General features: G+C 33.1%; 1 pseudogene; it reads right to left on the bottom strand.

Annotated features, from left to right (window-relative positions):
- Window positions 1-22,071, bottom strand: part of LOC149569081 (glutamate--tRNA ligase, cytoplasmic-like) — a 98,987-nt pseudogene extending 76,916 nt beyond the window's left edge.
- Window positions 22,072-23,506: the final 1,435 nt, after the last annotated feature.

The raw sequence follows: 23,506 nt of genomic DNA, 5'->3' as shown, positions 1-23,506 counted from the left end.
GATAGTCTCTAACTCACTGAATCCAAACAAGGTCACTTGCGAAACCAAAGATCACTAATTCAAGAGGTCAAAGCACAATAACCCAAGGTGCAAACAAGATTCTAACAATGGGGTAAGTAGCCTAATCTGAACTAGATCAACCTAGGGAGATTGGAAATAATAGGACAACAAAGTAGTTTGATCGTAAAGTCTCAACTCAGGAACTCAAATTTGGTTCATTTTAAATGTCCAACTAGGTGTATCAATGGATTTTTAATCATGAACTAGGCATTCAAGATAGTAATCAAGGATTTCAAGCAAATGTCTTCAAACAGTGAGCAAGGGACAAAGCAACTTTGCACATGAACAAGTATAGTGTCATAGTATCAATCTAAACCCTAGAACCACTACTATGTATGTTCTCAAAATGTTTTTCAATCACACACATAGTCCTAGAAAATAAATTTTGGTAGCACTATGGTTCTTAGTAATGTTCAACTTAGTAGCTTTTGCAATCTAGAGTGGGCAAAATCTAATCCCAGTGCACCAGGGTTTTGGCATATTTTGAGAATTTAATCAAGCGGAGATACTAAGGAGATCTGACAGCCCAACAAAAGACTACACCTATGAAGATTTCCCCCACAAGGACATTTATATGGTGGTTGCTACTACCACATCAAAAATGGCTATTACCGCTTGAGGTTCCATCTATGTGGTTGACCCAATAAAGGGAATGTCCACTATGGTTTAACCCTCTCTAATAAAAGAAGACTCACAAAGTTATACCACATGGGGACTTGGTTTGGATTCAAGGATTCCAAGTTTCTGATGTGCCCAAAAAGGAACAGATCATACTCCTCTAGCCTCTTCACCTTACCCAAACATAGCAAATAAGATTATTTGACATGATAATTAAAAATCACCTCACCAACTTTTTGGAAAATCAACAACAAACACCACCAATCTCAAAAGAGAAAGTAATAATGGGTGTTGAGGACAAATCCAAGTGGAATAGTGAGATAATAACAAATAACATTCCCTACCTACAAGGAGATTCATCGTCAAGAGGAGCTTCCCATGCAAAGCAAGTGAATGAAGCTCAATCTCTCAAGATATCCCAAGTAGTTTTCACAGGGCCTAATTACTATGTGAAACACATATGCATGAAAGTAAATCTAGATCCAATTTTAGAGCACTAAATGAAGTGTGAATCTATGAAAGCATGTAAAAGAACTCAGCGTAAACATATGAGAGGGTTCATTTTAGTTCTAAATCTAAATGTTATAGAGATCCAACAAAATACCTAGTAATCCTTGCAACACATATTTTCTCTACTATACCTTTTGTTTACGCTTGCACACTCGCTCGCAATGAACAAAGCAACAAGCAAAAAAAGCAAACACAAGATATGCAATATCTATCCAACTTATGAAAAACTAAGGTTAGATATAAAAATATAATTTTTAATAGTGATAATAATCAAAAAATAACTCAAATGAAAGCTCACATCATGCATTGATCCATTGTAAAAATTAAATGCAAGGTATTCATTAAATGTCCTTTTTGTTATTGATTTTTTACCTAGTCATCAAGATTGGACATATCTGATATGAATTTAAATCCAAAAACCTAAATGCAAAAAAGTAAACACTATAAAAAATCAGAGAGCTTTCCAAAAATGTTAGAATTTTGAAAATATCTTTTCATTTGTGCCCTAGGGATCCATTTTATCAAAATAGAATAGTTTTAATAAATTAAATTATTGAGCCCTAATATGATCTCTAAAATCAAAACACAAAGAACCAACCCTATTTATAATTTAGAGACCTTTCTAAAAATGTAATTTTTTAAAAAAAATGTACCAATTTTTTCTCTAAAATAAATTTTCATGAAAAATCAAGAAAATTTTATTAAAAAATTGAAAATACCTCAAAAAAATATGAAAGTTGGAATAAAGTTTTTCTAATGTGTTAAAAACTCACAAAAAAAAAATTAGACCAAAACACCAAGCCATTTGCGAGATATGATCAAATCTTTAAGATCTAGGATTTTTCGTCTCCAAACAATTCCGTACAAGGGGGTTTGATTTTAAAAAGTCCAAAACTAGCAAGTAAATGTGGCTTGCCCCACAATGGGCACCAAAAATTTATGCCTAAAATGTGAGCACACTTCTATGAGTCATTATATCTAAGATTTCTCAAGAATGAGGTATCAAATGGCAGCTCATAGCTCTCTATTCATGGAGTGCAAGGGTTTGTAATGGAGGCCCTCAGTTTTGACCTAGTTTGTGCCCATGCAAGTACACTATAAAATGAGAGATTCAAAGATCCAATATGCCTGCAAATGGAGATGCAAACTAATCTAAATGATAACAATGCAAAATAGTGCAAGATCTAATCTATCAATGCAAGATCTAATCTATGAAAGCAAGATCTAAGCTAATATGAAAATGCAAAGATGAATCATGATGGTAGAAGCCATGGATGCATGAAAGAAGAATACAAGAAGATAGAAATTCTCCACAAAAAGCTTTAGTATTCAAACTCCTTCAAAAATCACTTTCCAAACCTGCAGCATAACAATAGCCTACAGTGTGTGTATGTAAAATAAGGAGAGAGCTCTCCCTTATAAAGAAGATTAGATGATCAAGATTAAGAGGAAAAAAGATTTAATCAAAGGTGGAGAAAGAATAATTCATGTGAAATAAAGATCCACCAATGAGAAAATAGGAAAAGAATTAAATGAAATCTCACTTAGAAATATGTACATTTAAGTGTAGATGAATTTTCAATTTTTATTTATTTTATTTCCTCTTTAAATGGGAATTTATTTAATTAAAAGGGAGCAAGTTCTTTTCATTAAATAGGAAATATTTATTTAAAATAAAAGAGGGGTTTTTCTCTTAATTAATTAAATGTGGATGAATTATTCTAATTAAAAGAGAGGTTTCCTTTAATTAAATGGAAACTTATTTTATTTAATTAAAAGGGAGATTTTCTTTTAATTAAATAAGACTTAGGATAAAATCATCAACCTTAGAAAAATAAATAAATTGAATTTGAGCAAGGAAATTGATTTGAATTGATTTAATAAAATATTGAAAACCATAAATTTGGGAAATTGATAAATTGAATAATGGGAGCCCATAGTCTAGGCAACCATTTTAGGGTGCATACAACTACTACATCAAAGTTGGAAATTGTACATAGAAATCTCAGTGGTCCTATGAAGACTAAAGGATTCTATGGTGAAAGGTATTTTATGATTCTAGTTGATGACTTTTCTAGAATGATGTGGGTTGCATTTCTTAAAGAGAAATCTAAGGCATTTGATAAGTTTAAGATATTCAAGAATAAAGTTGAGAATTAATCTAGTATGAAGATTAAATGTTTATGATTAGATAGTGGGGGAGAATTTACTTCAAATGAGTTTAACATGTTTTGTGAAAAAAAATGGAATCTAAAGATAGTTATCAGCTCTGAGAACACCTGAACAAAATGGCATTGCAGAGAGAAGGAACAAATCATTTATGGAAGTAGCATGAGCTATGTTAGCTAAGAATGATATATCCAAGATTTTTTGGAGAGAAGTTGTGAATACAACAGTCTACACTATGAATATAATGCAAGTTAGGAAAGACACAAACAAGACCCCTTATGAACTGTGGTTTAATCACTCACCTATAGTTGAGTATTTTAAAAATTTTGGAAGTAAGTGCTATATCAAAAGAGATGATGATATTGGTAAGTTTGACACTAGAAGTGATAAATGTACGTTTCTTGGTTATTCTTTGAAAAGAAAGGCTTATAGATGCTATAATCTAAGAACTAAGACTATTATGGAAAGTGCAAATGAGAATTGATGAGAAATTTAGGATACAAGAGAGAATAGTTTATTACAATTCAAATGATGGTGTTGTTACCAAGCCAAGGAAAAATAAGGTATTTCTTGAGAATAACAATGATTGTTAGAATGAATGAGAGCTAAGGCAGGAACAAAGCACCTTCAGTAGAGCCAAGAGTTGAGATAGAAACTCCTACTTTGGGAAAGAATATGATCAAGAATCACCCATCCAAGTAGATCATCAAAAGAAAAGACAAAGATGTGATGACAAGAAGTAGAGTCAATGAAGAACTAAGTTTGATATATCAAGTTTAACCTAAGAATGTAGATGAAGCATGTAAAGATGATTATTGGAAACAAGCTATGAAAGAAGAATTGAATTAGATAGTAATGAATGAGACATGGGAATTGGTCCCCAGAATAGTGGACAAGAATGTCATAGGAACTAAATGGGTATTTAGGAACAAGATGAATGAGCAAGGAAAATTTTTAAGGAACAAGGAAAGATTGGTATGTAAATGTTACTTATAGCAAGAAGGATTAAACTATGATGAGACCTATGCTCCTATGGCTAGAATAGAAGTAGTAAGACTATTCTTAGCCTATATAGCACAACAAAAATTCCACTCACCATCATGATACACTAGTACATTTGACCCCATTTTTAGACCAAAATTTTTGACCATCTATTAAAATGGGGTCAAATTGGTCGAAATAGTCAAGAAAAAATGTGTTTTTTTTTTAATCCATGCCCTTGTTGGTCAAAATTTTCACCAACACTAAGAGTTGGTTGAAATTTTGACCAACACAGGCTTCACGTTGTTTTGAAAATGTAAAAGACCGCGCCCTATTTCATTTTTATGCACACTCTGCATTGTTATGCCGAATATGATCTTCATATCTAGTCTGTGGAATGCTTAATCTCAAGGCAATAGTTGGAAAGTTGGGTATGTCAGAGATCAGAGGATTGATCCAACTTGAACAATATTGATAATGCTACTATGGGTATCTAAGTAGACCTTTTATTTTAATATTTTTTCTTCGATCATAACCATGTTTGAATGTCTTTGGCAACCTGATCGAAACCCATCTGGACAATAAGACACCACTTCAAATAGAGAGACTTATTCAAAGTTTGGTTGTGACTTAATAAAAGAGCTATGGTAGAATAGTGATCAAAAATATGTTTTGTGGATACCTTCCCATCTTACAATCCATGAAATGTAACGTATATATATTTCTGAATCATTTTGTGTGTGCATTTTTAGCATCGAAGTTTCACATCATATTTTAAGATTCAATAGAAGTTTTGAATCATACTCATGATTCATCTTCAGATTTAATGAGAATGAGAACTTATCATGAAGTATTGATTCCAACCATCAATGTTTTAATTATGTCTTGATGTTTTTAATTGACCAGAATAGGGTTTTTTTTAGGGTTTTTTTTTATATAACTAAACACTTGAATTGATCTCCTATGCAAGCAAGTCTTCAAACAAAGTGGGTATAGTTTTGGGTATTCTTGGGGGCTTCTTGTTGATGTTATTGCTATGTCTATTTAGATTTAGAAGAAGATTCAAGTTTTCAGCATGAAGGAAAGGTACTTTCGAGGTGATTGTTTTTCGATAAATTGTTCTTTCAAATGTCAACGAAAATTCTAGCTAGTTGATTATATAAGAGCTACTCACTCAAAAAGGAAATAAGGGGGAAAATTTTCCATTTATTTTTCATTGTAAAATAAAATCTTCTCTATACAAAATTTGTAATATTTTTCCCATGCATCAATCAGTAGAGAATCCTGATACAAAGGTGTACTCTGCATGGAATTTTGCTCAACTTGGAAAATATAAATGCTACAACTAGAAATTTTCATGATGATAACAAGCTTGGAGAAGGGAGATTTGGCTCTATTTACAAGGTAACATAACTCTAACCGACCACATTAAATATACTATTAAATTGAACTAGGTTACTTCTTCCTTCTCCATTGAACAACAATCTACAGACTATTTCATAGAGAATGAAAGGGTGGGAATATGTCCTGAGGTCACACAAAGCAAGCATTTTAATTTTGAATTTCAAGACTTTCATATATTATTAGAATACACTCTTGTGCAATTTCTTGAAGTATAAATTCTCAAATGTTCACTGGTATATGTTCTGCGGATACCTTCCCATACAAAACAATTTAGAACATTGATAGTTATGAGAGCTCCCCTACCAGTGTGTATGTGACACAGAGCCAAATTGGACATCTTTGTTTGAATAGATTGCTGAAAGCTATATCAGCAACTTGCAATGAGAGTCATATTTGGACATCATTGTAAAATATCAACACAATGTATAGAAACATACATAAATTCATCCATTACTAACCATAAAGGTTTTGAGTCAGTGAAAAATATACCTTCTTTTTAGTAATCAAATGCTCAACTTCAACAAGTGACAAGTTGACAAGCTCTAAAATCTATGGTAGCCAAGTTAGCTTTAGCTTTGTTGTTTTGACTAATGCTTCAAGATGGAACATGCCATGAAGCCGTACAATAATACCCTTTGATTCCTTCTCAATATTTTTTATTATGGAATTGCCTGAATCCATCAGTGTTACCTCTTCACCTTCTAAGACAAGAGTAGCATCAGCACTCTCCGACCAAATGTGTTTTGTGTAAGTAGTTTCTTTCTTTCCAGCACCTTCATACTTTTTATGCCTAGCCAGAATTTTGACAAAAGGTTCTTTAGGCCCATTTGTTAAGCATAGAAGAACACAATTTTCAAAAAGAGCAGCGTGTCTAGGACAGACAGGGTCAATGATTTTTTTATTCATTGTCTAAAGTCTGTCCCACTCCATCAGATTTAGATTTTTTGATTTTTTGATCCTCCTTGAAAAAAAAGTGCCAAAGAAAACTTAGATTTATAATTTTAATTGGTATAGGTTATAAGAATCTGTATGGAAACTATAGAAAATTAAGTGAAAAAAAAGGTGTTCCAAAGAAAAAGTCCAACATTTAAACTTGTGATCGAATAAATTGCTTTAAGGCCTCTACTGTCAATCCCCTTCACAATGTTCCTTGCACTTTTGGGAAGCGAGGATCATCCCAACCCTCCACTTTTTCATTATCTACAAACCACTATAGTTTTTTCTTGCTCAGGAGAGTATAAATAAAATTCAAATGGCTAAAATCCCACACATGCACTTTCCACAATCCCATGTCTTCTAAGACCCTATAATATTGTTCATTATGATCATGGTACTCACTTGACCGGAGAGCATGTGTCACACCTTCAATGCTATCCACATATGGGCATGCAAAATCATATGTTGGATATATCTTGTATTTAGATCTAACATGGTGATGGTGGACATGATTGCATCTATAATAAATAGGATCTCGCAATGTTTTGTTAACATCTTGCATATCTAGCTTACCTCTTAGACAACATTGCATCCCCCTCTCAGTAGCAGCAATCATTTCTTTCCATAGACACATATTTTGCTCCATAGAATTATTCCTATTGATGGACTCAATTCCATCCATTCTCTCTTTTTGCATCTTCTCTTGAGGTGTGTCATCCACATATGCCTTCCCCTCAGATATCAATTTCTTAGCCATTTCTACTAACTACGAAAAATAATCTGAAGTGTATGTAGGTCCTTCTCCTTTAATTCCTAGCATATCAAGGTCATTCAATATGTTCTCTACAAACTCGTTGCTTTCTTTAGTAGGGTTTGTGTCATCAAATCATATAATCAAGCACCCTTTATACCTTTGAGCAAAGTATTGGTTTAAAAAATGAGCTTTTGCATGTCCAATATGAAGATATCGACTTGACTCAGGAGGAAACCGAGCACAAACTTTCCCAATTTCTACATCTGGTAGATCAATGTCAAAAGAACCTTCCTCCTTTTCTTTCTCATTGATTTCACTTTTGATACCATTAGGCGCACTTTCTTTCAGACTTACTAGCTTTGTCTTACTAGTTCCTCTTCTACCAACATATTTATCAGCTACTTGACCAAGTATTGGATACTCTGACAATATTGAGTTAAACCATCTAGCTAAACTTTGATATTTCTTTGATTTGTGGATACCTTCCCATCTTTTCCCTCTCCTTTTAGATGACTTCTTCTATATATGTGTGTGAAGGGATAAGGAAGTCAAGCCTTTCTTATATGTTATTTACTAATTTAGTTGGTATTTTGTAATGACCAGCACATGCACCTATAAGGTGCAACAATGACGCTGATAGTTAGAGATGTTGTGTGCTATGTATCCTTCAACAATGGAGTGAAGTTTGGAGTTTTGGTTGTCGCTTTTGTTTCATTCAATTATTTTAATTATAGATGATGCAAAAGTAAATTAAATAAGTATGGGTACAATTTGCAATTTACACCTATAAATTTACGTGTAATGTCCTCACAATAAATATTGCTTACACATAGTGTACAACACACTTGTTGTTCTCATTTGAATTTATCACTCTGTGTTGTATAGTATGTCTTCAAACATTTGTAACTCATAAGGTTGAAAATCTATTTTATGCCAAGGAAAATACAAAAGCTAAATTTGAATATTTATGGATGCAAGTTGTAATCTATGTTGGCAATGTCCTTTCAATATATATTTCTTACACAATATTTATAGTAGACTTTCTGCTTCAGTTGAATTTGTCACTCTGTCCTGTATGGTAGAGTCTTAAAAAAATATGTGACATGAGTAGGAAAATTATGTCGTGCTTAGATTATTTTTAATCACCAAATGTTTTGGTTCCCCATGCAACACTCTTACATAGCATGGAACCACCACAAAAACTTCAATTTTTTCAAGTCTAGGTTCTCAAGATTTTGCAATACTCCTAGTATATTTAGAAAAATGAATAGGCTGCTACTGGGCCATTCTTGATCGTTCAACTAATTATAGTATCTTTAGGAAAAAATGAGTAGACTACTACAAGGGCCATTCTTAATTGATCAACTAATTATAGTATGTTTAGGAAAAATGAGTAGGCCGCTACAGGAGCCATTCTTAATCGGTCCACTTTAGCAATGGTCCTAGGTAAGCATTGCCTCTTAATGGAGAGTGAATTACATATGGAAAAAGTTAATCTAGAAAAAAGTTGATGTTCTTGGTTTACAGCCGAGAGGAGCGGTAACCCACTTCTCCTCTTTCACTTCTCAAGGGTATAAAGTTCCTTGAGGCTTAGCCCGAATGACAAAATCTTGATCCCAAGAGAGGTGTCTTTCGATTCACCTCCCGATTCTTATACTCCGCCGGAGCACTAGATTTGAGGTCGTCCAAGGGGTGATGAAATCCCCAATCAGGCCTCCTAAAAAGAAACAAGGTTTTGGATCCTAATCTTATGCACCCAAGATGGCCTTGAAAGATGACAAGGGGAGAGAAGACTCGGATGACCTTGCGCTAAAAAACACGCTTGTTTTTTTACCAACTGACTCTTATGTGTGCTAATCTAGACTTTGCAAGCACTCATGTTTAAGAGACAATGTTCAATTCCAACTTGAAGTGCCAACAAAAGTAAATCGATCGAAGAATGCAAACAATAAGAAGAGTTAGGGTCAACAAAAGCAAACTCGCACGCCCAGAGGCCCTCCACGTCAAGTATCGATTAATTTTCTTTAAGGCATTCAAGATTGAGTGTGAGTTTGTTTTAAGCCCAAAACAAAAGTTTGTGAGATTCGATTTCAAGCGCATGCTCGGAGGCTCTCCACGTCAGTTGTTGTTCAATTTTAGTGCCCAAACTTGAAGTGTGACCGATTTAATCTAGAGTTTTGGCCATTTAAGAATTTTGATAAAGTTAAAGCAAACTTTCAAAGACCAAGTGAGTGAGTTAGATTGTGGAACATTTAACACCTTTTTCAAGTAGACCCATCCCCATAAATGGCGCTAAGATTGCAACCAATGGTTAATATTTGATGGGTGATTAGAAAAGAGGTGAGTCCAAGGAACTACTCAAATTTATTTTTGTAAATTTGTATTTTAACTTAACAAAGTTTCTTAAATGTCCAAAAATCAAACTTTACCTAGATTGCATGTGAAAAAGAGATTTGTTTTGTTCAATTTTAGAAGCTCCAAATGAAGTGTTTGATATTGTAATGGTTAATTGATCCTTGGCATTCAAGATTGGATTTTTTGTTTTAAGCATGCATTCCAAAGAAAGTTGATTTTAATCCATGACATTCAAGAGTGTGTTTTGAGCAACATTCATTCAATGGAAAATGTGTTTAACCATTCAAGTTCATTTTTTTTTTTTAGCAACATGCATTCAAAGACAAATGGTTAAACATTCAAGTTCATTTTTTAGCAACATGAAAACCTACAAGAAACAGGGTTAGTGGTTCCATATGTGCTCCAACCTGCAATGAGACAAAAAAAAAAGCAATTTAGTTAGTTAGCCAAAATCTTCAAAAATGAGAGCTTAACTATGGGAAAAAAAATTTTAACTTTTTTTGTTGTTTTTTCTACGCGTAAAAATGCTTAAAATGGTCTAAATCTTACGGAACCACTAAAAGTCAAATTTTGATTTATACTCTTTTTTTTTTCTTTTTTTTAGCTACAAAGTGCAGAAATAATAAAGCAGAAATGGAACATAAGCAAGCAGAGAAGACAGTCTATCAAAATACGAAGACACTGAAATACAGAGACGCCAAAATACGAAGAGGACAAAATAGATTTGCAGCACAGAACACAGCTGACAAGCAGAGACGCCAATTTGCGCAGATGCGGATTTTCGCAGACGACGATTTTCGCAGACGCGGATTTTCGCAGATGTCAATTTTTGCAAACGTGGATTTTCGCAGACGTTGATTTTTGCAAACGTGAATTTTTGCAGATGTCAATTTGCGCAGACGCGGATTTTCGCAGACGTTAATTTTCGCAGACAGAACAGGTTGCAGATGCCAAAACTGCGCCAAAAAAAAGCTGAAAAATGCAAAAAAAAAATTTTAGATGGTATTTCTTCTTCCTAAGTGCGTTCTTTAACCTGCAAAAACAAGCAAAACACCCTCACAACACACTCAAACAACAACAAACATTAGATGGTTAGAAAAATGACATATAGATGAAAATAGATGATTAAATGACCCATAGTGGGGTCCCACCGGGCGTGCCAAAATGTAGAACTAGAATCAGTATGCAGAGAACATTAACAAATAAAGTAAACATTCACAAACCAAAAACTAAATTCACATATATGCTTAGACAAAGAAAGAGAACAAGAAGTGCAAACCTCACAAGAGAAAACACTCCATGCTTTCTTGATTCTGTAGATGTGTCCTTTTGTTGTGGATGTATGCTCAAGATGCTCAAAAGCTGCTTCAATGGAGATGGGTAATGGCAAATTGGTAGCTTTGTGAGCTCTCAATTTGGCATTATAAGGGTATGGTTGATGGCTTTGGTTCTCAAAATAGCATGGTAACTTTAGCTCAAAGATTGTTGATGAAATGGCTTGGAATGGGATTCAATTTATAGGCTAAGGGGTAGAGGGATGGAGGACTTAGATGCAAGGATGGATGAAGGCTTAAGGAGGGCTAGGATGCACTCAAAAGAGAGCACATGGATTGTGCTTTTTTAGCACCAATGAAAAGGTGACACTTGTCACAAGGAGGATGAGTGTGAGAGGGTAGGGTAAAGGGTTAGTTAAAGTCATGATGAGTGGGGTTGAGTATGTAAGAGGGATGTAAGAGGAATGAGTGTGGAAGAGGGAAGAGTGTGGAAGATGGGTGTAAGAGTCATGAGTGGGCTTGTAAGAGTATTTATGTTTTGTAAGAGCACTCATGACTTAGTGGTTGGGTTTTTTGAGGGGAGACTTTGGTTTGGATTAGGAAAGTCTTAAACTTGTTTAATGAATGTGACAACATTAGGGGGTGGATTAGGCTTGGGTTTAGGATTAGATTAGGGATGTTAGAGATGTGCAAGTGGATGGCATTAATGAGGGTGGGTGAGTTAGTGGTTAAGCTTGTTTAGTATGGGTGGATGGGGTGGATTAGGCTAAATGGAGGATTAGAGATAGGTTAGGGGTTTTTGAATTTGAGGATTTCATTTATCAAATAGATTTATTTAATAAATGGGGATTTTTGGAATTAGATAGGAGAAAAGGATTTAATTGATAAATAATAGATTATTTGATTTATCAATTAGGACTATAGATGATTAATTAAATTAATCAGCTAGGGGATGGCAAAGGATTAATTAAATAGGAATTTAATTAATGATGCCTTTAGAGATAACTAAATAGGATTACTAAAGCGATGTAATCAAATTTAGGTGTCTACATAGATTAGTCTGAAATAAGTCTTTATGTTCTATTTACTTTTTAACTCTGTGTAAGTCTACATAAGAAAGTTTTTGTTTCTTAGTTTATCAATTGAATATCTTGATTAAAAAAAAAAAAAAAAAATTCTTAATCTAGTATCGAAGCTTAAGTTGAGCTTCAGGATCTGAGAAAGCAAATCATTGTAGGGATTACGGTTGATTTTGATGTGTTGTCAAATTGGATGTGAAGACCAGTGAAGATTCAAGATCCAAAAGAGTTTGTATGCAATTTTACGAACTCGTTAAGGGTAGGAAAATTGTGAGATTTTTAAAAATGTTGTGGTGCTAGTATTTGTGAATTTGTGTGGCAATTTTTGTAGTAATTGCAGATTTTTAAATAGCTAAAAGTTGTGCCTAGGTTTTCATTAATTTTTCCCATGATATTTGAAACAAAATCAGGGGTGTTCGTTTAGTGGCTAGGGTTGGTGATATAGTTTTTGATGATTGTTAGTTTGCTAACCAGAACTTGACCAATTTTTTTAGGAATCCCTCTTTTTTTTATTTTGCAACAAATCTCATATTTGCAAATTTAGGGTTTTACACAATTATCAAGGGTTTAAAGTGTGTATAAATTTCCTACACAAGGTGGTTCTACATATTTGAATTCCTATTTAAGAATAATTCTTCACTTTAATGCATTTGAAATTGAATGAACTCATATGATATCTATCTTTATCAAAGTAGTGGAACGAGTTAACATGATTGTATCTTAATGTCATGTTTTCAATTGTTTTTGTAATTCTTCTGTTGCTATGGCTATTTTTTAAGTCTAGGTTGTGTTAAGCCATTAGCTGATAGAGGAAAATTGGTATTCCATAATCCAAATGATTTCTTCATGTCCACCCCACAATTAGTATTATTTGAAGTTGGACTATCCTGATATACGTTTCTAAAAGAAGTACCAATATTTTGTCATTCTTTGTCAGTTTAAATTTTTTTGGTTTCAATGACATCAATTTTTTAATTTTTTTTTCTCATATCTCTATTCATGTACACTTGGCATGCCAAAAACAATGTGCTCTAGTAGCATTCAATTGATGGATTAAGGGTTTGTGTGATTTGCCTGAAAACAAGATACACAATTTTGGTGATCATGTGGTTCTTTTTTAGGATTTAGTTAACTTGCAAGATAGCTCACATAGTGTGAAGTAATTTCCTCAATGTATTTTCATATGTGAGGATATCTCTTTTATTGTTCTCAAAATTTAGAATATCTAAAGGACTTTTGTAAGACTGAAGTGCAGCAATGCTTGTGATCTGATTAGAAACAATGGAGTTATGAAATTTAGTAGGGAAACATAAGTGAATATTGTCTTGTTCCATGCTGTCCATCCATGATTGTGGTTTATTTATTATTTTGAAGTTCTTTCTCATCATTTCATGGAATTTTCAATAATGAACTTGGCAAGAGGATAGAGAAGATTAATCCAGAAGCCAATTGATTATTTGTGGTATGAGAGGACTTCATTATTTTTATGATTTTGTTTTCATTTCATGTTTTCATTGACGAGATCACTTTGAATTGATGGTTGTACTTGTAAATGACTACTATATAAGTTTGGCTTCGATCTTTTTATCTGATAGATGGTTATTTGTTTTCTAGTTTTATAAGTTAGCTTCTGTATATAGGTCTTACTATCCTTTAAAATAAAATGAGTTGTTTTCCTTCTGACATGATTTTCTCTCTTATTACTATTAGTGGTAATATTTTGCAGGAATATCACCAAGTATGAGGAACCTACACAGTAGTTGGTCAAAATAGATCTTGATGAACTAGCGAAATGTAATAATGTAAATAATAATGTGTTGCAAGAAACATCAAATGAAAAATCAACTAAACATGAAAAATTGTTGGCTTTGGAGGGAGAGCAGAGCCCACAGAATAATGTAGTTGAAGGTTACAATGAAGAGATATTGAAAACAAATGTGAAGGAATTTAATCATGATGGTGGCTCTGAACCTTCATTGCATACTACTCTTCAAATAAGCTTCACCCTTCCCACTTCATGCTATGCAGCAATGGCTATTTGTGAACTATTGAAAACATCAACCTCGGTATGTATTAGTAAAGTTATCATCCAGTGATATGTTATTGCTTTATTTTAGGAGATTTGTGTGCATAATTTTGATTTGGATGTCATTGGTTTCTAGAATTGACTAGTTGTCATGCTTTTTTTGCATTAATATGGGATTTTTCGCGGTAGACAACTTTTCACAAGACCTTGAATGATTGAGTGGTTGATTGATCTTTCAAACTAATACCATTTTCTATGGATATCAAGAGAAGAGAATTTGCAAACTATTTTGCTAGTTCACATGTCTACAAAACATTATTTAGATAAATTGGAACATTTGTTAACATGATTCGTATAAGTGAAGCATGGACCTAGATTGTTAGTTGCCACTCATGATTAGCATCTATGAAGAGAAAATAGTTAGGGGCAATTCTTTTTGGGGATTACCTCTCATCTTTGACCTGGTTATATACTCTCATTTTACTTGTACTTGTCAACATTAAAATGGTGTTGCAAGGAAAATATTTTCCAAACTCTAGCTTTTGGGCATGTCATTTACTTGACAATCTACAATACAATTTGGGCATTATATCAAGACTCCCTTTGAGATTTTAGCTCTTGCACAAAGGATTCTTAGTACTATATGTTGAGTAGATTATCAATTTAATTGAAATCCGATGCTTGTTACTTGCTTATATGTAGCCAAAGTTTGTGTTGAATTTAGATGCAACATTTTGTTTGATTACATTAATTTCCACATGTTCATTTTTTGGCTGATCAAACTTATTTTACAATAACCAAAGTATTTTATTGAGAATGTACAACATAACCATTAAAGAGCGTTAAGCAAGTTTTTGCTGGGCAAAATTGTCATGAGCTTGGAGTTTGGATCTTAAGATTCGAACATTCTTTCATCAAACTATAGGCTTGTGGACCATGGTAAGTTTGATTTCTAGATCTTCAAAGATTTATGTTTAGCCCTTGCTATACATTTAATGAAAAAAAATTTTCCAACACTACTCAATGTAGGATATTACAGTGGAATTAGAGCTAGTTTCCAGCTTGTTGGGTCATGGACTCCTTTGCCATTATGAATCCAAAGTGATTGTGAAGCAAAACTTATCACAAATTCTTAAAAATTGGATTTGGAAATTTGTAATAGGTTAATCTTATAGTTATGGGAAATATGTTCTATTCAGAGCTTCGCATACATATGTGTTTCAATCTAAAAGGCTCATCTCAAGGTCGATCAATAGAAAAAATTTAAATTGATGAGACTACAACTATCAAGGATCTAGATCTAGAATTTATGTTTCAGCTTGAGCCAAAAATGGTGCGAGGCACTTCTAAAGCAAGTTTCTTAAGCCCTTGCTATAATTCTTTTAGGATGAAATGTGTTTATATTTATTTGGCTATAGATTGTAATCATGAAAATAAATCAGCATCAATTCAATGTACAAATTCCCACATTTCCTCATGCCAACCTATTATTGGCTTGTGAAACATATTTTATTTTAACTTAAAAGTTGTTTTCCATGGATCAAAAACATATTCTCAAATTATGATACAAATCTTTCAAGACTACAGATGTCAAGTAAGAGCTAGCTTGCATTCTTAGTTTAATGTAAAATTTTCCACAATCTTAGCTTGATTATATCAGGTGTGTGACAGTTCATCCAACCCTACCCTATATTCTATCATCATGAGATGGCATGCTAATCAAGCTTTGGGACTAGGATAAAGGTTGGCAATGCACACAAATATTTGAAGGTCATTCACATTATGTGATGCAAGTTGCCTTTAATCTGAAGGACACAAATACATTTGCAAGTGCCTCACTGGATCGCACTATAAAGGTGGGAATCAGTTTTCTCTTACCAGTTTAAAAAATTAAAAATTGGGCTTGATTTGACAAGTTTCTTTATACCTCTTGTATGCCAAAATTGGAATTATTTATTAGATATCATGTTTATTTGAACTAATTTGCCTAACTTGAATTTATCATCTAGATCTAGAGTCTTAGTTCACTATAAGAACCAAAATTTACCCTTGATGCCCATACAAAGGGTGTAAATTATGTTGATTACTTTATAGGAGGTGACAAATTGTATCTGATTTCAGGTTTAGATGATCATACAGCAAAGGTGCTCTTTACAAATTCCTTCTTAGTTGACATTTGTTACTTTTTGTATGGATCTTTTTGAATAATAGTCCACAACTCATTTTCTTTGGTGTACTTGTATTAGGTGTGGGATTACAAGACAAAAGGTTGTATCTAGACTCTTGATGGACATACCCATAATGTATTAGTAGTTGGCTTTCATCCTAAACTTCCTATCATTATCATAGGTTCTCAAGATGGTACTGTACACATTTGGAATTCAACAACATATAGGCAAGTTTATTGAATTTTTTTTTCACTGGATTTTGTAAACACACAATCTATTTTTGGATGATAGTGCCACTTACATTTGGCATTTATAGCACATCCAATGATGTATACTTGTAATTTTTAGTCCATTACTAACAATATTGGATAAAATCATAAATATATGGTCTCTTGTATGTGGTGTACTTGTATGGTCTCCTATTATTTTATTTGTTTATTTTATAAAATATAAATTTACCTTTTTACTCATATTTAATTGTAAGAAAGAACTTCAAGTGATTGTTCATTGCCGACAAACATCTTCCCATACAGTAAATCTTCAAGGCAATATCTATAGGATAATATCTCTGCTAGTACTTCATGACAGGTAAATTAGTTTTCACAAAGTCAAAGGTTACACTCAGTATGTAATGGCATGGTCATATAGCAAGCAACCTAGTAATGGACCTAGCATAGGTGGCAGAATTGGTGCTGTAGGGGAATGTTTCCTCAAGGCTCAAAAATGTCTTGCACTGGGGATGTGCTTTCTTGGAAGGGACACATCACTATGGAACACTGAATTCACTTCTCAAATGCAGCGACTCTATCTACCTCCTATTTAAGCGCAATCTTTCATATGGGCCTTTTTCAAAATCTATATAAATGCTAATTTTTTTGCCAAATTTAGGTTCCGATAACTAGGATCCTTCATAGGAATGACAGATTTCAGCTCTTATTTTTCAAATTTACTTAAACTACCTCTCAAATTAGTGGAATGCCAAAGTATTTCTTATTTTTGGTCTTTATTGCCTCTGATCAAATGAGGAAGCTACAGGAAATATTTACTAGATTTAAAACTTTCAGCAACTGGACACTAATAATATCTGTCAGAATCACACATGAGGGATAACATAATGTTGTGCCTAAAATGCTTCATATTTTCTAAAAAATGCTACATCTTGTGAACACCGGCCTCCTCAATTTATAAGTTGGGATAATGGATGTCAAATATGATTGAAGATGCCTGAGATGCTAGTTTGAATCACCAAGATAAAAGTAGCATTTATAGGCCTAAACAAAGCATTAGTTACATTGATCAAGACTGTAGTAACTAAATATTTCCTACTGATGAAGGATTTGTTAAGCCTAAACTACATTACCTTTTTAACAATTTATCTATAGGCTTACTGCTTAACCATTAGCACCTTAAATTTGGTAGGCCAAAGACATATGCTCCATGCTCTCAGCAATGAATTGTTTAATAATGTCGCTAATAGGGTTGGCCTACAATTTCCATACTTTTATAGGACAAAAATACTCAATATAAATAATAAGATGATGATGTCATAATTATTTCATGTCTCTTTATAATGATCTTGAAAATTCTTTTCAGCAGTCACTAGTCAAAAATTGCTAACAAGCAAGTGATATTTTTTAATTTTAATATTTCTTTTGAGAGTTGAGTCATACATTAAGGAGATATAATTGAGCCTCCTTTCATTGATTTTGACTTTTCCACATACTATTATATTTACTCAAGTTAAATTAGGCTCCTTCTATTAGGCAACAAGTACTAGTCCTACTATCTGCCAGTAGCATCTTTTAGGCATGTCATTTTCTATTCTAAATTTTGGATGATGTTTTTCTTACTATACTATTTTTATTGAGTGATCTATTTAACACTTTGGCTCACAAGGTGTTCACATTTCTACTTTTTGTCGATTTCAAACAGTTGTCAACTTTTCTTTTCTAGTTATCGACATTATTTTCTTATTTCTTTGCCCAAGTGGTTAAAACTAGCTTGCTCTCACTTGATGCATTGAGAATGGATTATCAAGCTTCAATATTATTTGGCATAGAAGTCATGCTTGGTGTATATATTTTCTATCAAAAGTACCTGTGGCATTTTCTTTTAGCCTTGTCTTAGTGGACCTGCATTATTGTGGTTGTTTTGAAGCAGGTTGCCTGTCTAATGCAATTTGGTTTGTGCCAACAATCTTGTAACCACTAGATTGTTTTCCATTTATGTATTGCATGACTAAAGGATTTTGGTACATGCCAATCAATCTTACCACTAGACTATTTGCTGCTGGACTATTTTTTTAACACTCTTATTATGTTTTACAATTTTACTTGTAAATGATTTTATGAATACTACAAATCATATTTAACCTCGACATTTAAAGTGTCAAACTATAAAGAAAATTAAGGGGCATGCCTACCAAATTTCAAACTTGGATTTGGTTATATTTGCCTTTAGTTTGAATTTATAGCTAAATCACATTGCACGAGAGTACATCTCATATTATTAACAAAAGATTTCATGTTTTGTTTTTGGTGCTTGTTTGTTTTTGTTCATTTATATCCTTAACATTATCATGAATGGTTCGTAGTTCGGACTTTTGTATTTGTACTATTACAGTTTGTGTGTTAAAGTAACATATAGAATGGATTTTGGCAGTGTAATCAGAGAGCTTAGAGACCACCTTATCCTTTAGGAGTCTTATATTCCTCAATAGAGCCTAATGCTTGGTGGCCCTCCCATAAGTTGTCCCAAAAGTCCAATATATTGCCCTTTATAATATTCCATGAAATGTGATTCACAATGATGCTTCTGCACTCCCACATGAACTGCCTAAAAGCTAATCACCTAGTCAAAACATAGCCGCAATTCCTATTAAATCATTTGATTCCTAGTATTTTTTAAGTATTACTTTGCACCAATGTTTCTTTGAGCTCTTGAACACTTTCAAGACAAGTTTTGCTCACAGTGTCAAATATTTCCAAAATTTGCTTGACAGCTAGGCTCCTATTTCTCTTATTGCAAAAGATACAATCCTAATTTATTAGAGGGATTTAGTGAGACTTGTTTGAGCCACCCAAAACTTTCATCCAGTTTTGCCGCCACATTGTTTGTCAAATTTAAACAAGAAATAGAATTGATGGGCATAGCACACAACATAGCTTTCAGCATGGTAATGGAGCCAAAAAAAGAGAGCCATTACCTTGTATGCATGTCTTTAATGTGCCAAAATAATGAAAACCAATTATCACATCAAAAAATGTGCATAGACTCCCTTGGATTGAAATGGGGAAAAGGTACTTTCTCAGTTGTAACCAAGAACATAGTTTTGGATTATTCCTCAAGAGAGGTAGAGCTCCATTGTGCAGGAAACCAAATCTCTTGTGCCAAAACTTAGACAATTGACCAATCATGTATCAAGGCTTCCCATTTGATTGGATCACCATTCAGCTTATAAGGACCCTATCTTCCAAATACTTCTGGTCGATACTTGACAATGTTGTTGGCTATGATTTTTTATGATAACTTCCTAATTGTCAAACTTATCCACACATATTAAAAAAAATTTAATTGAAACTAGTATGGACACTATTGATGATTATGTTACCTCATAATCCCTAACTATTAAGTGAAAATGTGTTTTGCTTCTAGAATGAAACAGGAGACTGTAGTACAGAAATTGAAAAGAACATACATACAGGCTGAGTCAGGAGAGGTATTAAATTTTAAAATGTTATCCATGTAAGCATATATGCTGAGAGTGTAGTATTTTTATTCACCAAAATTTATAAGGAGGAACTTATGGCGAAACTTCAATACCTACTAATACAGAATTGAAATTAAGTCCTGCACAACAATGTGTTTGACAATATAGGAGATAATGATGCATGTAAAAGGACTAGAGAGAGGAGAGACAAATATACATGTGGCATTCCACATGGCCCTTTAAGAAAAATAGTTATTTCTGATATCTATTGACCTCATTTGGTATTTTGGATATGTTTATTGATGATTTATGGCCTCTTTTAGAGAACATACCACTAACATAATTAATAATTTATTACAGTGACTCAATCTCTACTTGTATAATTTTGAAAAAAAAAAAATATGATCTATAAAAGTGAATGAATAACCTTAAATTAGTTAATGATTGGTATTTTTGCAGCTGGCCACTCTAGGGATACACAATTATCTACATTTTCTTCAATCTGCATGGTAAATTTATGCTCAATTCCTCAATTTGTTATGTATGAAAAAATGGTTTTTTCTTATCTTCATAAAGAAATATGTTCTAAAATTATATTTGGGTCCAACTAATAACCATCATCTTTAACATTTAATTTCTTAATCAAATCTTGTTAATTTTCGAATCAGGATTGAACTTCTACTTCTGGATATCATTCATCCCTACGATAGTAAGTGATGACAAGTTCATCAGTTAAAACCAATCACTTATTTCTTTGTAGTTATCTTTATTTTATGATATTGTCTTATGTCCAATGACTTTTTGTTTATTTAATTCTATCAAGCACTAAACTACTGAGTATACAAACCACCTTATTTATTCTTATTCAAATCTCTCTTCTTTCCTCCATACTTATGAAAGTTGATCCTATTCATTGACACAAAACTTCAACATGTGATAGAAAAACTAGCTTTGGACAATGCAGCAATAGATGCAACTGCAGGGACTCAATTGAAGCCTTGTGATCAACTTTTTTGGTTTGGTAAACCTCAACTTTTGTTGTGGTTGATTTAGTTCATTTCATTTCAGGTAATCAAGATCTTCTAGTAGGTGTCGTAAAATTGAAATTTACTTTAAGAACACATGCTTGTCTATGTTGGATTTTAGTAATGTTAATAGAGGCTTTATGTTGATACTGCAGAATGCTTTTGAAATGGTAGTATTTGTCTAGTCTTGGGTAAGTTATATTTATAATTGAACTACAAGTTGTTTAAGGTGATTGCATGACTACTTGACACATATGGGTATGAAATACAAATAATTTTCCTAATTTAAACTTAGGCTTTACAAAGTGTACAAGATTATGATTTAAATTCATGAAAGCAGAATGCTAGATTTAGTCATTTCAATGTCTAATGTTCCTTTTTCTATTGTGAACTAATTTTAATTTTTTTGGATTAATATTGTGTAATCAAGCTTTAAATAGAGTGAGGAGAGTTTCCTAAGGCACTAGCTTAAAATTGTTCTAGCTTTCACCTCTCTTACTATGAGAGGATTTTATTTTTTGGTTAATGCATGGAGATAATTTCTAGCTTACTGGCCTTTTTTGACAAAGGGTGGGTATTTCTTTAGGCATCCCTGAAAGCTAGTTATAGGTTGGCTTTCAACAACTTCTTCCAGCTCATATTATAATCTCGAGAATAAGTTAGGAATAAGTGGCCATGAATTAGTATATGGTTTTAGTAAGCTAATAATATATCCACAAGCAACTATGATGTATTTTTGGTCATAAATACCATGAATTAGTGTTAAGAATTCTTAGGACATAGTTATCCTTTTCTCTGGTGCGAAAGGCTTCATGGAGCCTAAAAACTGTGTTACTGATTCACTCATATTGTATCCTAGATCCAAGACCAATTTGTACACAAACTGGGTACTGACATAGTTCTCTTTTGGATTTGGCTAGGACCTACAAAATAGACCCAAATTTACCTGGGTACAGTCTATAACATACTCTTGCTTCAAATATACTCCAAACTCATGGGTCATCTGGATGTTTTTGTGATGCATTTACTTTTTAGAATTGCCTTAAATAGCACAATCACTCATCTGCATTTTATTGAAAGGAAGAACCTCAAGAACCTAGGGCATTCTGCTTCATATAGCATCCTTATGCATAGGAGCTTTAAGCTTCAAAGTATGTTTGCCATTGTGTTGTAGATGTCATTTGGATTATATAGATTCCTCTTTTTTTGCAAATGACATTTGTATTATATAGATGTCTAAATTTAGTTGATTTGTTTGAGTTGCAACTGAATTTGCCTATTTCTATTAAGGAAGTGTAGCGGAGCTTAAAATCTTTATTCTTTTCCATTCCTACTAATCAAGGTTTTGGGGGTGGCATTCTTCTTGTGTAATTCAAGGGAGAAGATTGTTTACTGTTTACACCCTTTGTTGATCTATGTTTGTGTCATTCACAAAAATTATTGTACTATCTTTCTCTCTTCAATTCCTACATGGAGTTCCCTCAAAGACACTGCCATGCCAACCTAGGATATGAAACAAGTATTGCTGAGCAACTTTATAATCATAGGTAACAAAGATAAGTGGTAGACGATGGTTAGACATAGAAACTTGTTAAGTAAATTCAAAATATAAGGTCTAGAAATATTATAGTATTTTGAGGGCTCTTTTAGAAACTTGAGCACTTTTGCAGTGTACACAATTGAATATAAGTTTTTAAATATCCACAAGAACAAAGATAGCCTATGGGATAGAAGAACTATTATTTAAGCTTTCTAAAGTGACGATTTGTCTCAAACATACAATTTTTGCAATATGCATTAACCAGCCTTTAGGCTTATTTGGATATACTGAAAGTCTAGAACAATAAGAACATTCTTAAGAGTGGATATATGACTTGCAGTCTCAGGAATAATATTGGTATTGAATAAAGAATGACCCAGATTAAGTAAAATCAAAAATTCATACTTTTGTTAACTCAAGTTTTAGGGATAAAGCTAAGAAAGATAATTCAATTGGATTAGTGATAGAGAAATTCATTGGCCAGCTACGAATCAAACTTGGGACCATCTATTTGTTGTTGGGTTGCTCTATCGTTGTACTACCAGCTCTCTTGTTTACTAGTCCATCTATGGTTTAGGTGTTTCCTACATTCCCTTTCATCCAAACTACAAGTGCTTGGGGCTCCTATCCTAGCCCTGGTCTACTTTACCTTGGCTTTGATACCAAGGTAAACTTTTCTATGTACCAGCTAGGAGTCAAACTGATGACCACTAGTTTGATGCTAGGATGATCTACCACTGAGCTACAAGCCCTTTTGGTGACCAATCCATTTATGGTCACTAGAGACTAAAGCTTCTAAATCTTCCACATTTTATTTAAATTTCATTTTTAGGACGTACGTGTGAATGTAATGATCTCAACTGCCATAGATCTAGAATCTAATATTTAAAGAAGAGAA

Source organism: Cupressus sempervirens, chromosome 3 (genome assembly GCF_028749045.1).
Source record: "Cupressus sempervirens isolate cs-2001-9-10 chromosome 3, ASM2874904v1, whole genome shotgun sequence".
Lineage (NCBI taxonomy): Eukaryota > Viridiplantae > Streptophyta > Pinopsida > Cupressales > Cupressaceae > Cupressus > Cupressus sempervirens.
The sequence above is the reverse complement of the archived record's forward strand: the minus strand, read 5'-3'. Positions and strand labels throughout refer to the sequence as shown.